The sequence below is a fragment of the Bidens hawaiensis genome, unplaced genomic scaffold, assembly GCF_021521415.1.
Source record: "Bidens hawaiensis isolate Kalapana, Puna unplaced genomic scaffold, B.hawaiensis_p1.1 tig00029322_1, whole genome shotgun sequence".
In the NCBI taxonomy this organism is placed as follows: Eukaryota; Viridiplantae; Streptophyta; class Magnoliopsida; order Asterales; family Asteraceae; genus Bidens; species Bidens hawaiensis.
In genome coordinates, this window is record NW_027494846.1 from 72,797 (window position 1) to 83,650 (window position 10,854).

Consider the following 10,854-nt stretch of genomic DNA (forward strand, 5'->3'; position numbering starts at 1 on the left):
CTATTTTTACGCATATTACATGATGTTTATCTTAGATGGTTGAAGTTATTGAAAAACCTAGTTTATTTGGTTTTTAGGTTATTAAAATAAACAAGAGTATTTGATTTATTCGGTTATTTGTAATTTCTTTTGAATATTGTGTACTTGATTTGAATTTAATAAAATAGTTAGATATTGTCAATAATATTCTATGTTAGTGCCTTGTGAGCTATGAACCAATAGCTTGCGCCCCAGCATTCCGCCGCAGATTGGGGTGTGACAATAACTATACTAAAAAACAAATTTGTAAAATAATACATTTAAACAAAAAAAATTAAATAAATTTGAAAAAAAATAATAAAAGAAATGAAAAGTAAAGATTCGTAGCTGAGTTAGTAAGAAAAAAAAACGTTAAATGATAAAAAAAAGTTAACTGATGAAGTAAATAGAAAAATTAAAGAGATTATACGTTAATTGAAAAGTAAAAGAAAAACAAAAGAAATAAAAAAACACCAGTTTGGTAAATAGTTTTTAAGAAACACCAAAATAATAAATAGTTTTTCCACCAACACTAGTTTGAGAAAAAACTCATAGAAAATTTGATATATTTTCATTTTTAATATATTTTTATTAACAAATTAAAAAAAAGTTAATTGTTAATTTGAAATAATAATAATAACCACAACATGCTTCATCCAATTAGATTAGGAGCGAGAAATACAAACTTTTAGGAAAATAACTATTTTGGTAAATATGTTTTCAAAGTACAGCCATTTGATAAATAATTTTTACAACTACACTCTTTTGGGAAAAAAACTTGAAATATGACATATCGAACTTAGATGGAAGAGAATAGAGGAAGGGTTCTCTCTGATGGCACAGGCCCTTAATTGCAGTCAATTAACACAGCAATAGAACATAACGTTCGACTCTTTTGATTAACTGAAAATTGGGAAAACAGCAAACAAAGACATTCGATACTAAGACCTGATTATATAGTCTCATACACACGTACTTAGACTTCTAAAAATTAGGAAAACAAACCCACTAACAAATAAACATGACCCATTAACTAAACCCACTAACTATGACTTGTTAAACAAACAAGCATGTGACTTAAATAAATAACTTCGTAGTAACTTGACCCTTTAAACTTGAGTTTTCTGCTGACCCGTATCCGACTCGGTTGACCTGTCAAGATTAACCCAACATTCAACCCCTTAATCTTGACGTCTTGACCCACGCCTTCAAAGAAGTCCCGGCTCTTCCCATTTGGTGCATTCATAACCGAAATGCCCAAATTCTCCAAATTCAAAACAACGAAACTTGCTCTGTCACCACGACCCAAGCCACCTCTTCCACGACCTCTTTCACCTCTACCTTGCTCATTCTTATTCTCATTTGAACCCAAAAGCAACAATTGACCTTGATTTTCTTCCTTTTCTTCATGATTTTGAAGGCGTTCTTCATATGCCCTTAGTCTTCCAACAACTTCTTCAAAACTCATGGTTTCAATATCAGAATATTGCTCAATAGGGGCTACAATTGGTAGGAACTTCTTTGGCATCAAGGTAAGAAACTTTCTTACGATTACTTCTTCTTCAAGATTTGAACCGAGGCTTTTGAACTTAGCCACTACAGCACTTATCTTACTCGAGAAATCATTGATAAGCTCGTTCTCCTTCATCTTCAATTCTGTCCTTAGAGATTGCAGCCTTGCCTTTTGAACTCGGTCGGCTCCTAAGTACCGAACCCAAATTGCTTCCCAAACATCTTTTGCATCCTTATGTTTGGAAACTTGTAGGAGGATATCTTCCGGTAAGGTTTGGAAAATAATTCCTTTCGTGGTGTAATTCTTTCTCTCATCCACAGCTTCTCCGGTTACGGGATCCACCGCATCCCATGCCTTAAGTACCGTCTCAACCAAAATCGACCATTAAGTGTAGTTAGTTTCAGTCAATTTGGGACATTGAAGTGGTATGTTACCTTGCTCATGAACCGCCAACGGACTTGCGTTTCCTGCCATTCTTCCTTGTTGTTTTTCTTTCTCTTTCTTGCTGATAGACAACCTCGTTGTTCTTTTTCTTCTTTCTTTGCTGATATAGATTAGCCCTTCTTTGTTTTCTTTTCTTCTTTCTTTCTTTCTTTGCTGATATAGATTAGCCCTTCTTTGTTTTCTTTTCTTCTTTCTTTCTTTCTTGCGATTTCTCACATGTAAATCGACTCAGACCAGATGCAACCCTAGGCGTTCTGATACCAAATGATGGCACAGGCCCTTAATTGCAGTCAATTAACACAGCAATAGAACATAACGTTCGACTCTTTTGATTAACTGAAAAATGGGAAAACAGCAAACAAAGGACATTCGATACTTTCTTAACCCTAAGACCTGATTATATAGTCCCATACACACGTACTTAGACTTCTTAAAATTAGGAAAACAAACCCACTAACAATAAACATGACCCATTAACTAGACCCACTAACTATGACTTGTTAAACAAACAAACACGTGACTTAAATAAATAACTTCCTAGTAACTTGACCCTTTAAACTTGAGTTTTCTGCTGACCCGTATCCGACCCGGTTGACCCGTCAAGATTAACCCAACACTTTCTGGCTCTTCATCAATTCACAGAATCAATCAAAAATTCAATTCCATGTTAAGAGTTCTCCGTTTAATCCAATAAATTGTCTGTAATCTTCAATAGATTTATTTGATAGTGATTACACGATTCAGAGAATGATCCATGTTGCAACTTCTTCATCTACAATCGTATACAAGATTACCATGTTTGTTTGTTTGTTCAAGTGATTGATTCTAGAATACAATATATACAACATTTTGTGAAGATAATTGATGAAGCGAAGAAACAAAGCTACGGTTCATAATTTGTTAGCATTAGAAATACACAATGCGGATAAGATCATATAAAACTACAAGTTTGCATAATTGTTTAGAGCATTAAATCAAGCATTCAATAGAAGAAGACTTTGCACAATCAATGTAATACACACACAACGTATAACCTTTAGACTAATAAACAAACCACTATTAATCAAACACATTTAAACCAAACAATTAGCGATAATTGCGGTATCTCGGTGAATACATGCAACTCTCTGCGAATTTAACGAGATCGCTAGGACGAGGGAGACGAGATGCCAAACCTAGGAACACGATGTTATCAGTGAGAACTTTTTAATGCGAAATGATTTCAAGGTTTTATAACACATACCAAATTCATATGCTCTTGAAGCCACCTTGGCCGCGATAACAGCTGAAATCTTTCTGATATTCTTAAATCGGGGATAGATTATACCTTTGGCGTAGTCTTCTTCTGTCACTTGAGATGCCAAAGCTTCGGCTATATTTTTTAATAATGTATAGTCAATAAAAATTATAACATGCATAAAATGAAATAAAACCGCTTGTGACGTTATGTGGAATATGAAGACTGTATATTTGCATTCACCTGCTGCCAAAAGGAACTCATCATGCACGCGGATTGCACCACACATGATCAATCCCAAACCAAATCCAGGAAATATGTAAGCATTGTTTGCCTACATTCAAAACAGAAAAAGCAGGTACCATTGAAACATTAGATGATGGCACGTGAAAGCGATTTAAGTGATTTCTCGTATAATGGTTAAACCTGCCCAGGCACGAACTCCTTGCCCTCATATATGACAGGGTCAAATGGGCTTCCGCTAGCAAATATCGCATTACCCTGCAAATATTTTATTCATGTAGCCATTAGTATTCACATCCGAGTTGTTGGGCCTTCTAACATTTTCATTTCATGGGGTCCAGTTATACAAGTATACAACAGTTGTGGGGCCCACAATGTTTAAACACAATGAAGAACGGGGAAGAGTGTGCAACTTACATTGCTCCATGTATAAGCTTCTTCAGCGGTACACTCAGATTGCGATGTTGGATTAGAGAGCGCCATTATGAGAGGTTTCTACATGCCAAATAATCATATTAATCTTGTGTATATTATGTAAAAATTATACATGTAGCAAATGGCCTGATACATGTAGCAAAATATACTACTTGCGGTGCGCCCATATAATTTATATATGCGTGAACCCTCGGGTGGGCAAAAGTGAAATTGCACTAATTTTGATGTTATTTTACTAATCTCGTGAAAATAACGTTAAAAGTGGCGGAAGGTTAATCAGGCATCATGTGGTGGTGTTGATAGCCGAAAGACAAGGGTACATGCACCAATCGGCCGGTGTCCCGGTGGTTGAGTGTTATGTGCCTTATGTCCAAGGCTTGATGCAAAACTACTATCGAGCCGGGGGTCTCACCGGAAGCAGCCTCTCTATTCCGACGGGGTAGAGGCAAGGCTGTCTACATCCTACCCTCCTCAGACCCTATCATAGCTTTGCTAATGGTGGGATTTACTGAGTATGATGATGATGATGATGGCCTGATACTGGGTAATATGTCAAAACATGTTAGTCTTTGGTACCGAAAATTTTCTTTCTGTATTTATTTTAATTATATATGATTAAAAGATTATATTATCTATATATGAATAAGATTATTTTATCTCAATGACAATGTAATTTTTGAATAAAATGATTTTGGACCGTTTTATGATTTAAACGTACAACTTGGATGACTTTCAACCCGTTTGACCTGTTCGAGTCTCCTTTTAAAATACCTTTTTTTTTGTTTTACCCATTCGACCTACTAGATAAAACATCACTCAGATTGACCCAATTGAAGTATAGGATTCAAAATTATGACCTGTACAAAACCTTAGTTTTCATTTGTGCCAATATGTAGCAAGAGAGAACTAACCGCATTAATAGCTGACATGGCCTCGATACTTCTTTTGTAAATTGTTTTCCAACTCCGGATGCTCCTATTAATATTGTTGGCTTGATTGCCTGTCTCAACATATGCAACATAAAACCTTTTATTTGCATGCCATGAAGAGCCTGGTATCATGACCAATAATCCAATATCTATTAGAATATAATCATACCTTAACGGCTTCCAAGAGTCCTTTAACAGGTTCATGATCATGAGCCCATGGTTTCTTAAAATGTTGAAGGGTATCTTTACGCGAGCTCACAACTAATCCCTGCATTAAAGGAACACACATAACGTTCATAATGACATCCAGGTCATCAAAAGTTCCAAAATGTGTGTTTTTATTGCACATAACACCATAAGCTATTTATTCAAAATATAATATTTTTAATAAAATGATAATATTGGCACGCTAATTATCTCTAAAGCGTCTAAAATTTTGGACAAAAAGTGTTTCAAGTCGATCTGACCATGTCAACGGTTATCATAAAACATTTTGCAACCTCTAATATTTCTAATACCTTTGAGTCAACAAGCCAAATTTTCTTTCGAGACTCTTCCACTGTCAATTTTGTCTGCAAATAGCATTTTAAAGGTTCAGATCATTTACTTAAAAAAATTACATTACCATTAATATAATATAACCACAAAATTTTACTCATAACAATCAATTACCTTCTTCGATATCTCAAGTGAAATAAGCTCTGCTATGCCGGTACCAGCCTTTAAAACAAAAGAACATATATGATGACTCAATAAAGGCAAACTATATATATAATTACACATATTCCTACTGACCTCTCCAGCACCTAGAAACAGGAACGTATGATCGGAAAGAGTCCCCCCAATTAATTTCATAGCCGAAAGCAAACCGCCCAATACAACACATGCAGTGCCCTTAATCACATTGAAAAAGAGGTATATGTAAAATGCATACCAAAAGGGTGAGAATTTGACACATGCACTTACAAATGAGTAGATCTCTGACGGGTCAAATAAAAAATGCTTTGCAAGAAGTGTACTTGACTTAAAGTTATAATACAATTGTCATATATCCGAAGACAAGTACCTGAATATCATCATTAAAAACAAGATGACTTGTTCGGTATTTGGTCAGCAAATGAAAAGCATTGTGGTTGGCAAAATCTTCAAACTGGAAAGATGAAACAGATTTGTGTTTAGACAAATATAACCAGTAAATTAAACAAAAATTTCAAGAAACACATTAAATGACCTGAATGAGGACTTTTTCTCCATAACTCTTCTTGACTGCTGTCATGAACTCATGTAACAGCTCATCATATTCCTCGCCGGTTGCTCTTTTTTGTTTGAGACCAATGTAGAATTCATCGTTCAACAATGCCTCGTTTTTGGTACCAACATCAATAGTTACGGGCAAGCACTACAACAAAAAAAATATGTTTGAACATATTTTAACTAATTAGTTAATGATTTTAAACTTTAAAGAAAGATTTTTCAAGTAAAGAAAACTTACAACCGAGGGACGAACACCTCCAAGTGCTGTATAAAGAGAAAGTTTTCCAACTGGTATTCCCATCCCCTGTGATATTTTAAGCATTGAAAGTTATTAAATTTTATGATGAAAAAAACATAGAGGAATAAGATATAGAAATATGTACAAAAATGCAAATAAAGCACCTGGCAGCCAAGATCACCTAGCCCCAATATACGCTCACCATCGGTTACAACAATAACTTGGATGTTTTGCTCTGCCCAGTTTTTCAGCACCTCGAGAATCTTTCCCCTGACAATTCAATTGCCATGACCTATTATTACCGTTACTATTATTATTATTATTATTATCATGGATGCAAATTTCTACCGACAATAATCAGATTTTGGGTTGTCATATCTAAGGTTGGCATGTTTAGCCCGTTTAACCAAACAAGGTATGCTCAGGTTGACGTGTTTGGCTCATTCAATTAAAGAACAACCTGCCAAACCATTAAGCTACTTATAAGTTGTTTAACACATCTACAACTTGATTACAACCTGTTTGACTCATTTAGATAAATGGGTTAAATCAGTTGTGTCCGGGCTACACAAATTTAAGTGTCAGGTTAGGGTTATGTCTTTGACACTAATATTAATATATGGGTGTGTTCGGGCCCAATGATTCAACCCGCCAACCAGACACAATTGACACCCCTAAATTCATTATGATTGTTATTGTTATTATTATTGGTTTCATTGCAAACACTAAAAAGTAGCATCCATTGCATAAGGATAGAATTATTAAGCGTACTTGTCTTTCAAGCTGATGTAAAGTCCCTGTGGACGCCGGAAAATGCTGCTATACTTCTGGCAAGCTTCACCAACCACCGGCGTGTAAACAATTGGGAGTAGTTCCTCAACATTATCAACGAGAAGCTTGTAAAATAATTTCTCATTTGTCTCCTGCCAATTAATGCACAAGTACATCATCATCATCATCATATTACTTCCTAAATGGACACAAAAACCAACTCCATGTATTATATGTGTGTGTGCGACGGGTACCTGGAGATCCATCATTGCAATGTATCTATGCAATGGAACGTCGTATTGGCGGAGTATGTTCAATGTTCTTTTTTCCTAATTATCATCAAAAAAATCAGAGTCAATGTCATATATCCTCAAACTAGGGGGGGGGGGGGGGGGTTGAAGTTATTGTCTGATGTTGACTATTAAGAATCAGATAATTAACTTTAATTATAAACTTAGTTAAAGTCAACAAAAAAAGTCTAAGAAAAGGAACTTACTTGAAGTTCTTGAGTTAATAGCGCGGGAGGCAAAAGGCCACGCAAGTAATGAGCATCTCTTTCTTTCTCAGTAAAAGCAAGTCCTTTGTTATGTTGTGGGCTGCGCAACAAAGTGTGCCCACTGAAACACAAAATTGACGTGGATTTGGTTACTCATTGTGTTCAAGAAAAGATATACATTTCAAGTTTCTGACCATGATGCTTATAGTTTTTAAATGCACATGATTATTGTTCATGTGGAAATAAACAATAAAGCACTAACCTTTTCTAGAACAAATAGTTAAACTATTTAAAGAACTTAAGTTTAATGATAAGCAAATAGTTTTCACTAAAGTAAGCGACAAGAGATTGGAAATGATCAGAGACCTGGCAACAGAGACAGCCCAAGGAGTAAAAGGTTGATCATCATGGTCGTCGTCGTCGCCATCATTGGCAGCGTTAGTATCAACTTCATTAGTTTCTGGCATCACTGACAGATTACTCTTCCTCACTCCTCTATCCCCCAAAGCACCTAACAACTGTCTCTGCCAATCAGACACCATAATGCAACAACAAACTGCAATTTCACCAACACACATAACACCTTCTTCACCTACCCAACTTTCTAGAGTTTTTACTTTTTTTTTAATCAAAACTCAATTCTATATAAAGTGGGTGTGGCTCAAAATTACAAAATTCTTTACTAAACACCTAAAAACTGTCTATAAAAATCAGACAAACTGTAAGCTAGCCAAAACTTAAACAATAACCATTCTAATTTAACCCATTAAGTAAAATGGTTAACTAAAGGTTTTTGGCAGTTGGAGGGTTTTTATAACGATTTTAAAGTCCAGTGTTTATATAACCAGTTTAAAAGGTTAATTGTTCCTATAAAGTCCAGTGTTTCTTTCTTAGATCCTAGTGACCAAATAAGAAAAAAAGAAAAAAAAAATACTTTGTCACTAATTGAAATGTGCCAACATAAATATGCCAAATTTATTTGTTTATTTTAATTCATTTACACAAACTCAAGTGCATAAAAAGTGCTTTTGGGCCAAATAAGACACAAAACAACAAGAAAAGTACAATTAAAGATAAAAACACACATAGCTATCATCCAAATGAAACACAAACATAATACTTACATAAAAAAAATGATTAAGAAATGTATCATGCACCCATAAAAAAAAACTCAAATTTTTATCTTCTGATTCAAGAAATGTATCACGTACCCATAAAAAAGAAAATATAAGAAAATGAGGGTAAATGAATGAATTGAGGTGTAAAACTGAAGTAGTACCAGAGAATGAAGTCTGTTGAAGGATGATGATGAAGTGAGCAACAAGTCCTGCAAGGAATGTGGAAGAAAGTGTTTAGAGTAATTAGTTTTCTTGTAAATTTGGAAAAAATTTCCCAGCATTTCGAGAGTGAAAGTAGAAGAATTTTGGGCTTAATATAATTATAATAATAATAATTTCTTCCATTTCCATTTCCATTTCTTTCTGTGTCTCTCTCTCTCTCGGTGGATAGATAGATTGCAATACAGGAAATGACTGGACCATATGTCAAGAAACTGTAATTTGTCATTTTGTCTCTTTCCTTTTTTTATTATTATTTCCTAAAAATACACCCATTTTTATAAGAATCTCGAATAATTAAAGGAAAGGTAGCCTGTAAAACTATTTTATTTACGTGTGAATATATATATTTTTTCGAATTATGTACTTTTATTTGTGGAATTTTCTTTTACTAAACTTACAAGTTTACATATATTTATCAAAAGCACAACTTTTTAACGCATAATGTGTAATTTTATAAGTTTAAAGAAGATATGTAAAATTGCCCCTAATTTATATCCATTAATTAGTGGATACTCTACTTAAAAAATAAAATAAAAATAGTCGTGATGATCTCACACATAAATATATGTAATTTTATAAATTACACATAAATATATATAATTTTATAAATTTAAAGGGGGATATGAGAAGATTCATTATATTGGAATGCAAAGAAATAAGGGACCCTAATCATCCATTGGAACATGATACAAAGGTAAATAGTTATATTTAGTTTCTAACCATCCAATGACACAAAGAAACACGTTTTATGTATTTAGTTTACTCCAACAATCTATAAGCTGATACGAATATGGAAAGTACCTTTAGAAGCCAGCGAATAAAATTGTTGACATCTTCACAAGACATGGTGGTTATTGGGGATATTTTGGTCATATTTATCGAATGAAAGCAATGTAATTGTGTGATGATAACATATATTCATATGGAGATCAATTTATATGCAAAGAAAGATAACGAAACTTGGCAAAAGCAAATTATGATAATGGTAAGAAATGGCAAAGACCAAAGAATGAAGTATAGAATGACAAGTAGGAATTCCAAACCTAAAGTATGGAACATTTTATTGTTCCTTTCTTTCATATTTTCATCTATTTTATGAGGGGCCACCTTAATTTGTAAAGAGCGGTTAATTTTTTTTTTTTTGAAAAGCAAGCTTGAAATAAAAACCACAACCGGAAAGAAAAGCCAAATCGGGACAAGACAAAAATTACATGCTAAGTAACGGATTTTTGAGCCACACCACCCAGTTCAAATAAAACTTACAATTACGAGATGATAACCACAAATACGAAACTGAAACAATCGAATCAAATAGAGTGTCTTTGCTATCATTGGGTTGACCAAAAATAATTTCATTTCGAGCTCTCCAAATAGTCCACCATGCCGTATAGATAATCACCTCAATAACATCTGTTTTCTTTTTCACCCATCCTGAAGAATCCAACCATTCTAAAATACTTTTAAGCCCTTTATCACCCGGAAGAGACACCTCCAACCAACGACTGATAGCATTCCAAATCTTTGAAGCAAGGTGACACCCTCCAAAAATGTGATCCAAAACTTCCACCGAATTCAAACAAATTGGGCATAATATTAAAGGAATATCAATACCTTTACGACTTAAATTAAATCTAGTCGAGAGACGATCTAGAAGCAGGCGTCAAATCATGATGTTAACCTTCCTAGGCACGAATTTTATTCCATCTCGTAGGGATGGTACCCTCTGGCAGAGTGGCAGTTCCTGACGATCCAAGTAGGATCTCCTTTAACCGAGAACGTGTCATCAGAATCCAAGTCCCAAATCCATTTATCATCGAAATCACTCAAAGAAACTGAATTTAATAAATAGTGGTTAATAATATGGGTTTTTAAACGGTTTCCTCTATATAAACTTTTCATATCGATCATTTTGTAAACTGTAAAGTTTAATCGGCAA

General features: G+C 34.3%; 1 pseudogene across 1 annotated transcript; it reads right to left on the reverse strand.

Moving 5' to 3' along the window:
* Positions 1 to 2,881: 2,881 nt before the first annotated feature.
* LOC143578685 (NADP-dependent malic enzyme-like) lies at positions 2,882 to 9,884 on the reverse strand (annotated as a pseudogene). The gene is made up of 20 exons (XR_013143317.1): positions 9,720 to 9,884; positions 8,858 to 8,905; positions 7,945 to 8,096; positions 7,579 to 7,699; positions 7,337 to 7,411; positions 7,083 to 7,234; positions 6,476 to 6,581; positions 6,312 to 6,377; positions 6,051 to 6,218; positions 5,886 to 5,969; positions 5,615 to 5,713; positions 5,492 to 5,539; positions 5,338 to 5,391; positions 4,989 to 5,087; positions 4,802 to 4,890; positions 3,873 to 3,950; positions 3,639 to 3,713; positions 3,456 to 3,546; positions 3,219 to 3,347; positions 2,882 to 3,150 (listed from the first exon to the last, which is right to left on the reverse strand). The product of XR_013143317.1 is annotated as an NADP-dependent malic enzyme-like (transcript).
* Between the last annotated feature and the right edge of the window lie 970 nt (positions 9,885 to 10,854).